The sequence below is a fragment of the Lepidochelys kempii genome, chromosome 6 (genome assembly GCF_965140285.1).
Source record: "Lepidochelys kempii isolate rLepKem1 chromosome 6, rLepKem1.hap1, whole genome shotgun sequence".
Lineage (NCBI taxonomy): Eukaryota > Metazoa > Chordata > Testudines > Cheloniidae > Lepidochelys > Lepidochelys kempii.
In genome coordinates, this window is record NC_136385.1 from 14827991 (window position 1) to 14841630 (window position 13640).

Sequence of the window (13640 nt, forward strand, 5' to 3'; positions counted from 1 at the left end):
AATGGGAGCTGCGGGGGTAGGTACCCACAGGCCAGGGCAGCGTTTGGAGTCTGCTGCCCCCCTTCCCCCAGGGGCCTCATGGACGTGGTGCTGGCCACTTCTGGGAGCAGCGCGGGGCCTGCGGCACCACAGGAGTGGCAATCCCGCGGACCAGATCCAAAGGCCTGAGCGGCTAGATCCAGCCCGCAGGCCGTAGTTTGCTCACTCCTGCCCTAGCCCCTGCGTTTGCTGTCAATCCCAGCCAGGGAAACCCTTTCAACCACACAGCTTAACTCAGTTCAGGCTCTTTCTGGTGGCTGATTGCCTTGGGTGGTGGCTTCTATTGTCTCCAGTTATCATGACATAAAAGGGTAAGTGACAATCAGGGTCAAGACACCCCAGCGGGGATCTAAACCTCAAAGAATAAGCAATTGAATCAACTGGTTGCCTACAATATCACTGTACTTATAAAAGTGTAGTGAGTAAGGTCTTTTAGGAAAGCCGGGGACACCCTGGTGTTTAATATAACTGTGAGATGTCTGTGTGACACTCTATGGAATGTGGGTAACCATTTATAATATTATCAATGCCAGTATCACAAAATTGCAATGAATCTTATACCGGATAGGCGATGTAAGTGATCAGAGGAAAAGGTACAATTTGTTAAATATGATAAGCTTGTTTGTATGTATGTATCATCTTTGTATCGTGCGGGCAAATATGTGTGCTATATTGATATCTCAAACTTGTGGTGTATATCTGGGTGACACTCCCAGACAGATTTGCATCAGGACTATCCAACCTGCTTGATGGCCCATCAAGCCTATGAGTCAGCAGGACATGTAGGGACATGCCTGTGGACAGGGAACTGCAAATACTTTTCCATGCCTATATGCTGTGAGCTTGTGTTTGGGACAAAGGATGTACAAGCCACATAACAAAGGATATAAAAAGGCAGCTGCATCACATCCATTTTGTTTTCAATCCTGCGTCTCACCTCTGGAGCCACTTCTCTACAAACTGAAGTTTTGGACAAAGGACTGATAGACCCATCCAAGCTTTGGATGTGTTCCAGAGGGACTTTACAAGTCAGCAAACTCACCAATGCTGCTAAGAACCTGATACATGGACTCTGAAGTCATATGTATGTATCTGATTTCTTTGACCATTTAACAACTCTCTTCTCGTTCTTTTCTTTTATAATAAAACCTTTAGTTTTAGACACTAAAGGATTGGCTGGCAGCATGGTATTTTGGGTAAGATCCAAACTAGTATTGATCTGGTAATGCAGCTTGCCCTTTCGGGATCAGAAGAACATTTTGTATAATGAATAAAGTTTTAAGTAACTTCTCGCTTTACCAGATCTATGTGCTGGTTGGGAGCCAAAGAACTGGAATGCAATAAAGGGGGCTGTGTGATTTCTTTTTTTCAGCTTCTTGATAACCAGTGTGGGGGATCAGGAGCAGTTTGTGACTGGTTGGTGAATCTAACATCACTGTTAACCATCAGTTTTGGCTGTCTGCCCTGACCCTGGCATTTTCAGTTTGGGCTACCCTGGGCACCTTGGGTCACAGTCTGTAATATCCCTGCATGCTGAATCATGGATACTCACGGACATTAAGCTTTAAAGTCTGTGACCAAACAAAGGGAGAAACAGATTTCCCCCCAGGCAGGCAGGGAAGGCAGCTGTCTCCCTGTCCTTAATAGACACAGGGCACTCTGGACCCTAAACAATGGAAGCCCCAATTACATATGAGACAGCAGGGGGATGGGAAATCCAAAGGAAGACACACACAGCAGGGGAGAAAATCCTCCAAAGAATACTTGTAAAATGTCTACTGGACTAGAAAAAGAAGGGGAGAGACCTCCTAGTTATCCATCACTTTGGGGACGTAGGGTAAAGCGCCTTTAGAGCCTGTGAAAGCTGGAGCTGCTAGCTTGTGGGGCTAGAGATGCTGGCAACCTGGTGTGAGTAAGAAAACTCCTTAGACAAAGATTGTGACTGGCTAAAACAAAGGTTTGGACCCTAGGAAGCGGGTTTGGTTTAGTTTTTTTGTACCCATGCCCTGTCTTTTCCTCTTGTGTAGTATCACTTAAAGCAGGGCTCCCAAACTTTTTCCCCTGATGCCCACCGGTACAACTGCAATAGGCATGGTGACATGTGTGGGGGGCATGTGGGGTCACGTTTCCCCTCCTTGGTTTGCTGCTTGGCTTGTACTGAGCAGGCTCATGCAGACTGAGCATGCTCAGTGACACTGCTGAAACTGGCTGCTCTCATGCTCCCCCCCCCCCACACCATTATCAGGCATGGGCCCTCTCTCCCTGCAGCTCACTTATTAGCACTTCTCAAGTGAAATTATGAGTGTTAATTATTACTTTCACACTGTAATTCAGGGATCGGCAACCTTTGGCACGCAGCCCATCAGGGAAATCCGCTGGTGGGCTGGGACGATTTGTTTACCTGCTGCGTCTGCAGGTTTGGCTGATCGCAGCTCCCACTGGCCTCGGTTCGCCGTTCCAGGCCAATGGGGGCTACGGGAAGCAGCGACAACACATCCCTCGGACCATGCCGCTTCCCGTAGCCCCCATTGGCCTGGAACGGTGAACTGCAGCCAGTGGGAGCTGTGATGGGCCAAACCTGTGGACGCTGCAGGTAAACAAACCGTCCCGGCCCGCCAGCGGATTTCCCTGAAGGGATGCATGCCAAAGGATGCTGATCCCTGCTGTAACTAAACCATGTACCTGTTTCCTCTTCATTTGAACGCAAGCACTTGTAATGAGAGAAGTCCCTAGTAATATGCCTCTGAGAAATGCGTCAAGATCTTTGAAACCAGTTTAGTCAACTACACTTTAAAAAAAACAGTTGAGTGCAGAATGTGGTGTTCAAACAGGACAAACACAAGTTTGTACCAAACTGAACAATAAGCAACCAAACAATGTTAACAACATGGTTAACAAAACACATTGTGTAATTATTTGTTGATTTTTAAAACAAAAGCGTTGTCCAACTCTGCACACTAGAAGGTGTGCTCAATTTTTTTTAGTGTGTAAGTAAAGACCCAGCCCTTCTCTCTGCTAATTAGAAAAGAATCAAATATTGTCAATAAAAGTAAAAAATAACTCACGGACCAGGAGTCTTCTTAATAGGATGGACGTGCCAGTCTCTCCTCGCATAGGTTTTTTCAGCCAGGGACGTGGGTTAGTGAGGCTCAACCTGATTGCCTCTTCAATTTTCAGCATTGCTTGGTCACCTTTTTGATAGCTGCTGGTGCTGAAAATCCAGCTTCACTAAAACATGTTGTTGCACCAGGAAGGAGAACAGGCTAAGGATGCCCCATCCTGGCAAGAGATGGATGGCTGGGGAGGGAACCCTGCAATGGAGGGGGTGGGTGGCTCCTAGCACGGACAGCAGAGATGGGAGGGGGGAAGAAGACAGGTCAGTGCCCTGGGGAAGGGGATACCTGATCCCTCCCCCCACCCACTGCAAAACATCACACCCACACCCTGACGCTGGCAACCGAGATGGAGGGGACAGCTTGGTGCATGAGTAGGGGGATCCCCGATTCTCCCCACTGCAAAATAGCCACTCCCCATCCCTGCTACCTGCAAGCCAGATGCTGAGGAAGGGAGGAGGAAACCTTCCAGCTGCACCTCTGCTGCTCCTCCGACTCCAGCTTCCCACCCCAAAAAATCCCTTTCTTCTAGGCAGTCCCCCTCAAACTCCCCCCCACATGGTCTTTAGGCAGCCTCTGTCAGGCAGGGCAGGTGGATGGAGCTGTGTGCCCTGGAGTTGTGCTGAAGGGCCAGGGTGTTTGGAGGGGGAGAAATGCCCCTACATGCCCCATCCCCCATCTCCACCCTTGCCGGCAGACCTCCCGGGACTGTGTCGCATCCCACAGAGTGGGAACCCCTGACTTAACCCTCTGTTCTTTAACTTAATCTTTGTTTTCCCATAAACCATCTCAGGGCTATTGTACCAATGTAGATGTGAGTCACAGAATCATAGAAGATTAGGGTTGGAAGAGACCTCAGGAAGTCATCTAGTCCAACACCCTGCTCAAAGCAGGACCGATCCCCAATTAAATCATCCCAGCCAGGGCTTGGTCAAGCCTGACCTTAAAAACCTCTAAGGAAGGAGATTCCACCACCTCCCTAGGTAACGCATTCCAGTGCTTCACCACCCTCCGAATGAAAAAGTTTTTTCCTAATATCCAACCTAGACGTCCCCCACTGCAACTTGAGACCATTGCTCCTTGTTCTGTCATCTGCTACCACTGAGAACAGCTGAGCTCCATCCTCTTTGGAACCCCCTTTCAGGTAGTTGAAGGCAGCTATCAAATCCCCCCTCACTCTTCTCTTCCGCAGACTAAACAAGCCCAGTTCCTGCAGCCTCTCCTCATAAGTCATGTGCCCCAGCCTCCTAATCATTTTCGTTGCCCTCCGCTGGACTCTCTCCAATTTGTCCACATCATTTCTTTAGTGGGGGGCCCAGAACTGGATGCAGTACTCCAGATGTGGCCTCATCAGTGCTGAATAGGGGGGAATAATCACTTCCCTCGATCTGCTGGCAAAGCTCATACTAATGCAGCCCAATATGCCATTAGCCTTCTTGGCAACAAGGACACACTGCTGACTCATATCCAGCTTCTCGTCCACTGTAATCCCCAGGTCCTTTTCTGCAGAACTGCTGCTTAGCCAGTTTGTCCCCAGCCTGTAGCGGTGCATGGGATTCTTCCTTCCTAAGTGCAGGACTCTGCACTTGTCCTTGTTGAACTTAATTAGATTTCTTTTGGCCCAATCTTCCAATTTTTCTAGGTCACTGTGGACACCTAGGTACCTACCTCTCCCCACAGCTTAGTGTCATCCGCGAACTTACTGAGGGTGCAATTCATCCCATATCCAGATCATTAATGAAGATGTTGAACAAAACTGGCCCCCGGACCGACCCTTCGGGCACTCTGTTTGATACTGGCTGCCAACTAGATATTGAGCGGTTGATCACTACCTGTTGAGTCCGACAATCTAGCCAGCTTTCTATCCACCTTATAGTCCATTCATCCAGTCCATACTCTTTAACTTGCTGGCAAGAATACTGTGGGAGACCGTGTCAAAAGCTTTGCTAAAGTCAAGATATATCACATCCAACGCTTTCCCCTCATCCACAGAGCCAGTTGTCTCATCACAGAAGGCAATCAGGTTGGTCAGGCATGACTTGCCCTTGGTTAATCCATGTTGACTGTTCCTGATCACCTTCCTCTCCTCCAAGTGCTTCAAAATGGTTTCTTTGAGGACCTGCTCCATGATTTTATAGTCCCCAGCTAACCTATCCATGATTTTATAGTTCTATAGTTTTATAGCTGTTGCACTGATTGTTACCAGCAAGGCAAGGTTTGGACTGGCAGCCTCTCAACAAGTTTGCTGGTAGAGCAGACAGGCTGGGAGATGACACATGGTCTCATTGCCAGAAAAGCTCACTGTTGCTGAGGAAGAGGGGTAACACAATGATTCTCAGTTCTGGGTGTATTTAAATACTCCTGCCATTAAGCCACTTAGCAGCAATAGAAAAAGCTAACAGAATGTTAGGAACTATTAAAAAAGGAAAGATAATGAGACAGAACTAAGTCAAATATGATGAGGATTACTGAAAATCTTAATCATCATATAAAAAAGTTGTACCAATCCCAAGGACTGAGATCCCAGTCCTGACTGGACCACCTTGAATATAAACACTGGACTATAACCTATGGACTAATTCTGAAAGAACTCTTTGCAACTACAAAGCTCACCATCTCTGCTATGAATTGGAATCTCAAGAACTGTACTCATGTCTGTATGTATACTGATCTTTTAACCATACTCTCTTTTCTTTTTTAATAAATTTTAGTTTAGTTAATAAGAATTGGCTGTAGCAGGTATTTGGGTAAGAGCTGGAATATACATTAACCTGGGAAGTAATGTGTCTGATCCTTTGGGATTGGTAGAACATTTTTATATGATGAATAAGATTTTCAGAAATCCTCATCATACCTGACTTTGGGTCTCTAGGTGGAGGCCTGAGGCTGGGTTACTTTAAGGGAACTGTGTTGTTGGCTTCTGGGTAACCAGTGAGGTATTATAGAAGCTGTTTTGTGCTGGTTTGGTAAATCTAAGTATTGGAATATCCACCAGCTTTGGGGATTGTCTGCCCCATTCTTTGCAGTTCACCCTAATTCAGTTGGCTCCCCTGGGACTCTGGTCATAGCCCCTCTCCCTAGCCAGACCATCTGGCATCTCCTACCCCAGTCAAAAATTCAACTCAACAGAAAAAGCCAAGATCTGTTAAGTCCAGATAACCGGGGCTGTGAACAGCTTAGCAGCCACCTAGAACAAGTACTAGCAGGGTTTATCAGATGTGCAAGAGGAAGGAGCCCCACAACACCCTGGCTTTATCTGTTACTGGTTTCCCCTTATTACTGTGGCTCGGAGGGGAATATGCTAAGCTCAGGAGAGAGGGTAGCTGCCACCCGAGATAGTAAGGCAGCAGCTCCTTATCGGGCATCTGCAGAGTAAGGGACCCCATGGGCACAGATCCAGAACCCTCTGGGGCCTCCAGCCAGGAAACCGTGGGCATGATGAGACCAGAGCAGACAGCAAGGTGAGGGAGGCTCGCTAGACCCCAACTGCAATATGCTAAGCCCTACCCTACTGGAAGGGCCAGGCTGATAGTAGTATCTAGTGCAGTGGTTCTCAACTCACACACAGCCACAGCCCATGTGACATCCTCCAGGCCATACAGATAGTATATATGTTGTGTGGAAGTGGTCCACATAACACCTAGAGAGCTGTATATGTGGTCCATGATGGTAAATAGGTTGAGAACCACTGATCTAGTGAGCTACTTGCCATACCCACAGCAGCCCTGGCTCCCTCTGTGCAGCTGGAGAACTGAGGCCTAGAGAGATACAGGGACCTACCCAAGGTCCCACAGGGAGTTTTTGGCTGAGCTGGGCTTGAACCCAGGCCTCCTGAAGCCCAATCTTCTGCCGTAATCCCCAGGGCACAGTTAGACCCCAGCTGAGAGGTTCTTGCAGGGTTGGCCCCATCACCCAGGGAGGTCTGTTGCTGAGGGGTGCGAGCTCTGGGCTGGGGCAGGGGGTTTGGGTGCAGAAGGGGTGAGGAGTTGAGTTCTGGGAGGAAGTTTGGGTGCGGAGTGCAGGCTCGGGGCCAGGACAGGGGTTTGGGGTGCAGGAGGGGTGTAGGTGGGCGGTGCTTACCTCGGGCGGCATGGCTCCCAAAGTGACCGGCACTCACTCCCCTCTGGCAGCGGCTCCTAGGTGCGGGCGGGGAGGTGCCGGGGGGTCTCCGCATGCCGCTGCCCTCAGGCGCCACCCCTGCATCTCCCATTGGCCACAGTTCCCAGCCAATGGGAGCTGCGGAGTTGGCACTCGGGGCGGGGCAGCACATGAAGACACCCCCCAACCCCAGGGGCCACAGGGATGTGCCAGCTGCTTCCGGAAGCAGCGCGGCATGGAGGGAGGGAGGCAGAGCAGGCAGAGAGCTGCCTTAGCCCTGCTGCTGGCACGTCTCTGCACACCCCTTGGGGGAGGGGGGCAGCGGGTCTCCGTGTGCTGCCTGGGGCGTGCAGAGACATGCCAGGATCCAGCCACTTCCAGGAGCGGCGTGGGGCCACCGGCCATGGCATGCAGGCAGCCTGCCTGCCTGAGCCCTGCTGCACCGCTAGGGCAGGTTGTCAGATAAGATTTGTCCTGCATTTTGGGAGCCCCCTATTGTTGGGGGCCCCATGCCACCGCATGGGTTGTTTCATGGTAAATCCACTCCTGCAGCTCATTAAACACAGTCTGGGGAGGTGGGGCCTGAGAGAGATCCTGCCCCCTCCTTGCTCCAGGACCCCCTGAACCCCGTAGTGAGAATGCTGTGGGGCTGTGGGGAAGAGGATGTCCCCTTAGAGAGGATGTGCAGGAGGCCCTGGTTATACCCATTGCTTGTGTCAGGGCACTGATTCAAAGCTGCACAACACAGAGGCACCCAGAGTTACAGGGCAGGGGGTGACAAAACCCCTTACTGATCTGGATTGAACCCCCAAGTGTCACACTTGTGTAGTCAAACAAGATTTACACACACAGCTTGCTATCTGACTGGGGTTTGCACTTCAAGCACTGGTAAAATCCATGGTGTTCCCACACCTTGAATACTGCGTGCAGGTCTGGTCACTCCATCCCAAAAACGATGTTAGAATTGGGAAATGTACAGAGAAGGGCAACAAAAATGATAAGGGGTCTAGAACAGCTTCCGTATGAGGAGAGATGGAAAAGACTGGGACTGTGAAGCTTGGAAAAGAGATGACTAACAGGGGAGATGATAAAGGTCTATAAAATTATGACTGGTGTGGAGAAAGTAAATAAGAATGTGCTATTTATACTTTCCCATAATATACCAATGAATTTCAGCAATTTCCCCCTCTGAAATTACTAGGCTGCAGGTTTAAAACAAACAAAAGGAAGAATTTCTTCACACAGTGCACAGTCAACCTGTGGAACTCATTGCCAGGGGATGTTGTGAAAGCCAAAACTATAATGGGGTTCAAAAAAGAACTAGAGAAGTTCATGGAGAATAGGTCCATCAATGGCTATAAGCCAGGATGGGCAGAAGTGCAACCCAGTGCTCTGAGTGTCCCTAGCCTCTGACTGCCAAAAGCTGGGACTGGATGACAGCAGATGGCTCACTGGATAATTGCCCTGTTCTGTTCATTCCCTCCAGGGCACCTGGCATTGGCCACTGTTGGCAGACAGGATATTGGTCTAGATGGATCATTGGTCTGTTTGGCCATTTTTTTGTAAAACAGTGATGCCCAAGTACAAATCAAAGAACAGTTACAGTTTGATTATTTTCTGTTTATTTCGGGTGTGGAAATAGAACAAAGGAAGTTTCAAATGAGTGACAGTGAAACAACTGCAAAGTTAGAGCTAGCTGGTCTGGAGAAGGAGGAAGAAGCTCTGACAAGAGATGCTGAGAAGCAGCATGAGGACACCAGAATGGGAATTTGAACAATGAGAAAGCAAGTGTGAATACCCAAAATGGGAAGTGGAGTGAAGAGCCAAAGAAGCACATTGGTGGGCCCTGGTACTGGAAGTGGCTGCCCACCAATAAGCCATGGAGCTGAAAGAGAAGGAAAGGCGTGGACAGATCCCCCAACCCACAGGTATTCTCTCTCCCCAAGGGACACCCAGCTGGGATAAGCTGTGCCCTGCATACAGAGGAGTAGACCCTATTAAGGAATTCCTTACCACTTTCAAAAGACTCTGTGAGGTTCATAAAGTTCCAGAGCAGAAGAACAACACAACGTTGATTACTAAGTTCTCGGGTAAAGCATTGGATGTATTTAATGAAATGCCAATTGACCAGGCTTTGAAATATGATAAATTTAAAAAGAGTGCATTGCAAAGGATGTGAATTACTCCTCAAGCATTTAGATGAAATGCTGAGGCCTCAGAATGAATGACAAGATGAGTTATAGGGAATGTGTGTATAAATTGCGTGATTTGATGAGAAAACGGGCCAAGGGGACAGGGGCACAGAATTAGGACCAACTGTTTGATCTCTTCACCCAGGAACAGTCCCTGAGCATGTTGTTCTGAAGAGATCAGGCAAGCCATTTGGGATAAGTTGCTGGATTCTACCCAAAAAGCAGCCAATCTCACTGATGATTATGTGCAAGCTAGAGCATCTGGAGAGTGCAAACTGCAAAGGGAGGGGCAGTAGCCCAGTGGAAAGGTGGGAGCCTAGTTTAACTCTGGGAAAAAGAAGCATGGTTGGGAGCCCAGGCACTCACATTGGGAATCTCACTCGCAGACCCGCTGTATGAGGGAATGTGTTACCTATGGGGGTGACTGAACGCATAAGACACACTTGCTCTAAGTGAAAAGAAACTAAGCCCTTTGTCATATTTGTGGGTTCAACCCAGGCCAGCGAGAAGTTGTCACTGCATGCCCTGTAACCCTGCTCTGCTTAAATGCTCGGCTGCCAGCATGCAGTTCCCTGAGTGTCTATGCTGTGCCACCCTGTTCAGCGCTCTGGCTCCGGCAGCCTGTTTACAACACAACAGCCCCACCCTGGTCTCCACCAGTCTTGGTTACTACTTGCAGGGCGACCCCAACACCTCCCAGTCCCGAATTTCCCCCAAACCATCTGCCCTGAAATGTCCAGCCCTCTCCTGGAACACTCCGAGGAGTAAGAAGGTCCAGTGCTCCTTTAGTGAGACAAAAACTCAGCTTAGTTCTTTAACTGGCGTTAGCAATCACTTCAATTCGAACACAGCTCAGGATTTGTTCAAATTACAAGTAAAGCAAGTTAATTAACAAAGAGACAGAGGGTTTCCATGAGTTAAGATACAAGGGATAAAGACAAAGTGGCTACAAGCAAATAAAAGTAAAATACACTTTCCAGTGGCTAAGACTTAACGAGCTACAGCTTTGGTTCATGGTGTATTCTTACCAGTCTTTTTCTGTCCAGCCACGGCTGACTCTCTCTCTCTCTCTCTCTCTCTCTCTGTCAGGACCTTCCACAGAAGTACAAGGGGCTGGTGTCCCTTGTCTTACTAGATGAAAGATCTTTGCCTAAGCAGGTTTCTCACCTATGTTCAATTCCCAGGGATGTCAACCCCTTTGGTTGAAGGGCCCATCTTTCTCAGCTTGCAAGAGCTCTGGCCCCTTGTGTCTGTCCAGTGGTGGATGCAATGTTGGCTTCTTCTGTCTCCTTAGATCTTCCTAAACTCATTGTTTTCTCCCCAGGCTCAGGATGTCCTCATGCTGTTCTTCTCTTTCTATGGTTTCCCCATCCCCCTGCTGGCTCATATGTAAATTGGGCTTTCATTGCTTTTGGTCATATATTGCTTAATTTTCTTGGTGACAGGTAGCCAGCTGCCTTCCCCACTGTCTGGGAGAAAACATGTTTCTCCTTTTATCAGGTCTCAGATTTTAAAGCATGATATCCGTGAGCATCCATAATTCCCCATAGAGTGTTAATACCAACATCTCACAATGATATTAATCACTAGTGTGTCATTAGCTTTCATAAAAGACCTTTGTTGATACCTTTTCATAATACAGTAATATTGTAAACAATCAGTTGATTCATTTGAGGTCCGGACCCTCTGTCTTTACAGCTAAGATGCTATCTCCCCCACTCACTAGGTTGATGGCTTTGTTTACCTTTTATGTAAAGGTGCCTTCGTTGACTCTGCCTGAGGATGAGGTTGGTTAGACAAACAAATACCCATTTCTTTGTCCAGGGCAGACTGGGCTTATGCATTGCTTGCTAAACACATTTTAAGAACATAATTCTGGCCTATATTTATAACTCTTTCTACAGACCCAGGCATATATCACCCAAGGATATTAATGACCAGTGAGCTGTTTGTTTTTCCATTGATATCGTACATGCCACCTTTTGGCTCTATAGCGTGACAACTGTGCGTTAGGTGTAGCGAGCGTATCAGGTGTGCCAAGAGTCGCTGACACTGCTTTTGAACCACAACCAGGTCTCTGTGTTACACTATGTCCTGTTCAGCCCAGGTTAGTACAGCTGTCATTAACACAGAGGTGCTTGAGGGATGCCTGATTAATTTTGTGAGGTCTCCACCACTGGAGTTTATGAAAGGTGAATGGTAAAGAACGCCGAGGGTGGAGACAGTGGGGCCCAGAATTCTCTGGTCAGAGAAAAGATGGTCAGGGACTGTGACAAGCTGCAGGGAGGAAAGATAGATCTCCTGGCACTGGGACAATAGAAAACTCCTGTGCCTTTTGCTAAAGTGCATTTGGAATCATGGGTGTCAAGAGGCTATGGACCCATCACTTGTTACCAACCATAAGGGGGGGTGATGGGGAGTGGAAGGGGGCGGAGAGGAGCAAGTGGAGGCTGGGGGCTTGGGAAGATGGGGTGGCACAAGGACAGGGCTTGGGGAGAAGGGATAGTGCCCAGCAGGAGGAGGCGGGGCCACAGTTCGGGTACTCATGGTCCCCCTACTTTGAGGTAGTTTCCACTGCTCTTGTTTGGAGTGAGATGGTTTGGTGGGTACCTTAAAAGCGGGGGTGCCGGATTGTGTTCAAAGAGAATGGCCGGTGGGAAAGGATGGCTGAACGCTGACGAAAGCTGTTAATGCAATAACCTGCTGCAAAAATGCAATGTTCTGATCTCAGAAGGAAATGGTAAAGACCAAAAAACCACCGGGCGGGGTGGGGAGGGCACAGCCAGCGCCAGCTCAGCAGGAGAAAGCAGTGTGCTTTCAGGTGTGGGAGAGGCCGACACCAACTATAACTGCCACGTAGCAGAGGAAAGTAGCTTGAGCTCGGGCCTGGGCAGGGGAGTTAAACCCTATGAACTGAAGACACTGTCCCAGCTAGCAGCTGCCAGCCTGGAGCAGAGAGTGGCCCCCACTCTAGAAAGCATCCGGGGCCACCCCTCACGAACCCCAGGGAGGGGAAGCAGGGAAAGGGTTTCTGAAGGGGCAGGAAGGTTGTACAGGGAAGCTCCTGAGGAACAACAAAAGCCCTCTGAAACCTTACAAGCAGACTTGTGCCTGCCCGGCACTGGTTGGTGGGGGTGGTGGTTAATGGTTTCAGGTGCATGACTGCCCTTCGGTTGGGCATGTGGGAGCACAGAGGACTCATGAGAGGTTAAGGAAGGATTTTTACTGGTCAGGGATGGAGAGTGACGTGAGAGACTATTGCAGACTTTGGGACAGACGCCAGAGGTGAGAGACCTGCAGGACCCCAGTGAGTTCCTCTGCACCCCTTGCTGCTGACACAAGATACATTTGAGCATTGGCCACTGTGGGCCCTATGCCTACCCAAAGTGGTAAGAATATCTTGGTTGTAGTGGATTTGCCATTGAGTATCCAGAGGCAGTGGCTCTAACATAGGGGGCCCTCCCTAGCAGGAGGTGCTCTGACACCAGGGAGGGGGAGGAGCCTGCACTGCCAGCCCCGCCCGCCCCAGCAGCGGATCCCCAGTTTCTCCAGGCAGGGCTGGGTAGTGGCCCAGGGGTGTGTGGGGTTGGGTTGAGCTTCTAGGCCAGGCTGTGAAAACTGGGAAGAATGAGGGAGGAGAGGGGGCAGCAGAAGTGGTGGGGATGGGCACAACAGGGGGAGTGTAGGGGGAAGGCAGTGCTGAGGGGAAGGTGAACTGTGTGGAGGGGAGCCATGGAGGAGGGCAGTGGGCAGGAGACAGAGAGCTGGGCAGAGAGCAGAGTGGGAAGAGGACAGGGAGCTGTGGGTGGTGCAATGGTGAGGGAGAGGAAGCAGGGGGAAGGGCGAGCCATGGGGGGAGGCCCGGAGGGGGAGTTTTGGGGGGTGGAAGGGAGGGGGAGCTGGGGGTAGGAGGGCAGTAGTGAGGGGAGGGGGAGTGTGAGGGTGTTGGGAACACTGGGGCATAGCCACTAGGTAACTTGAGGGGATGGAAGACCACGAGTGTCGATGAAGCCCCCTCGCACTAGGCCCCGGTGTCCTTGGCCCCCCCCTCCCGCCTGGAGGCACTCGCAGCAGCTCTGCCTACTAGGCCCAAGTGTCCTTGGCCCCCCCAGCCCCCGCCTGGAGGCATACACAGCAGTTATGCTGAGAGTCTGCAACAGTATGTTACAGAGTCAGACTGCCTGAAACTAAGCAAGGC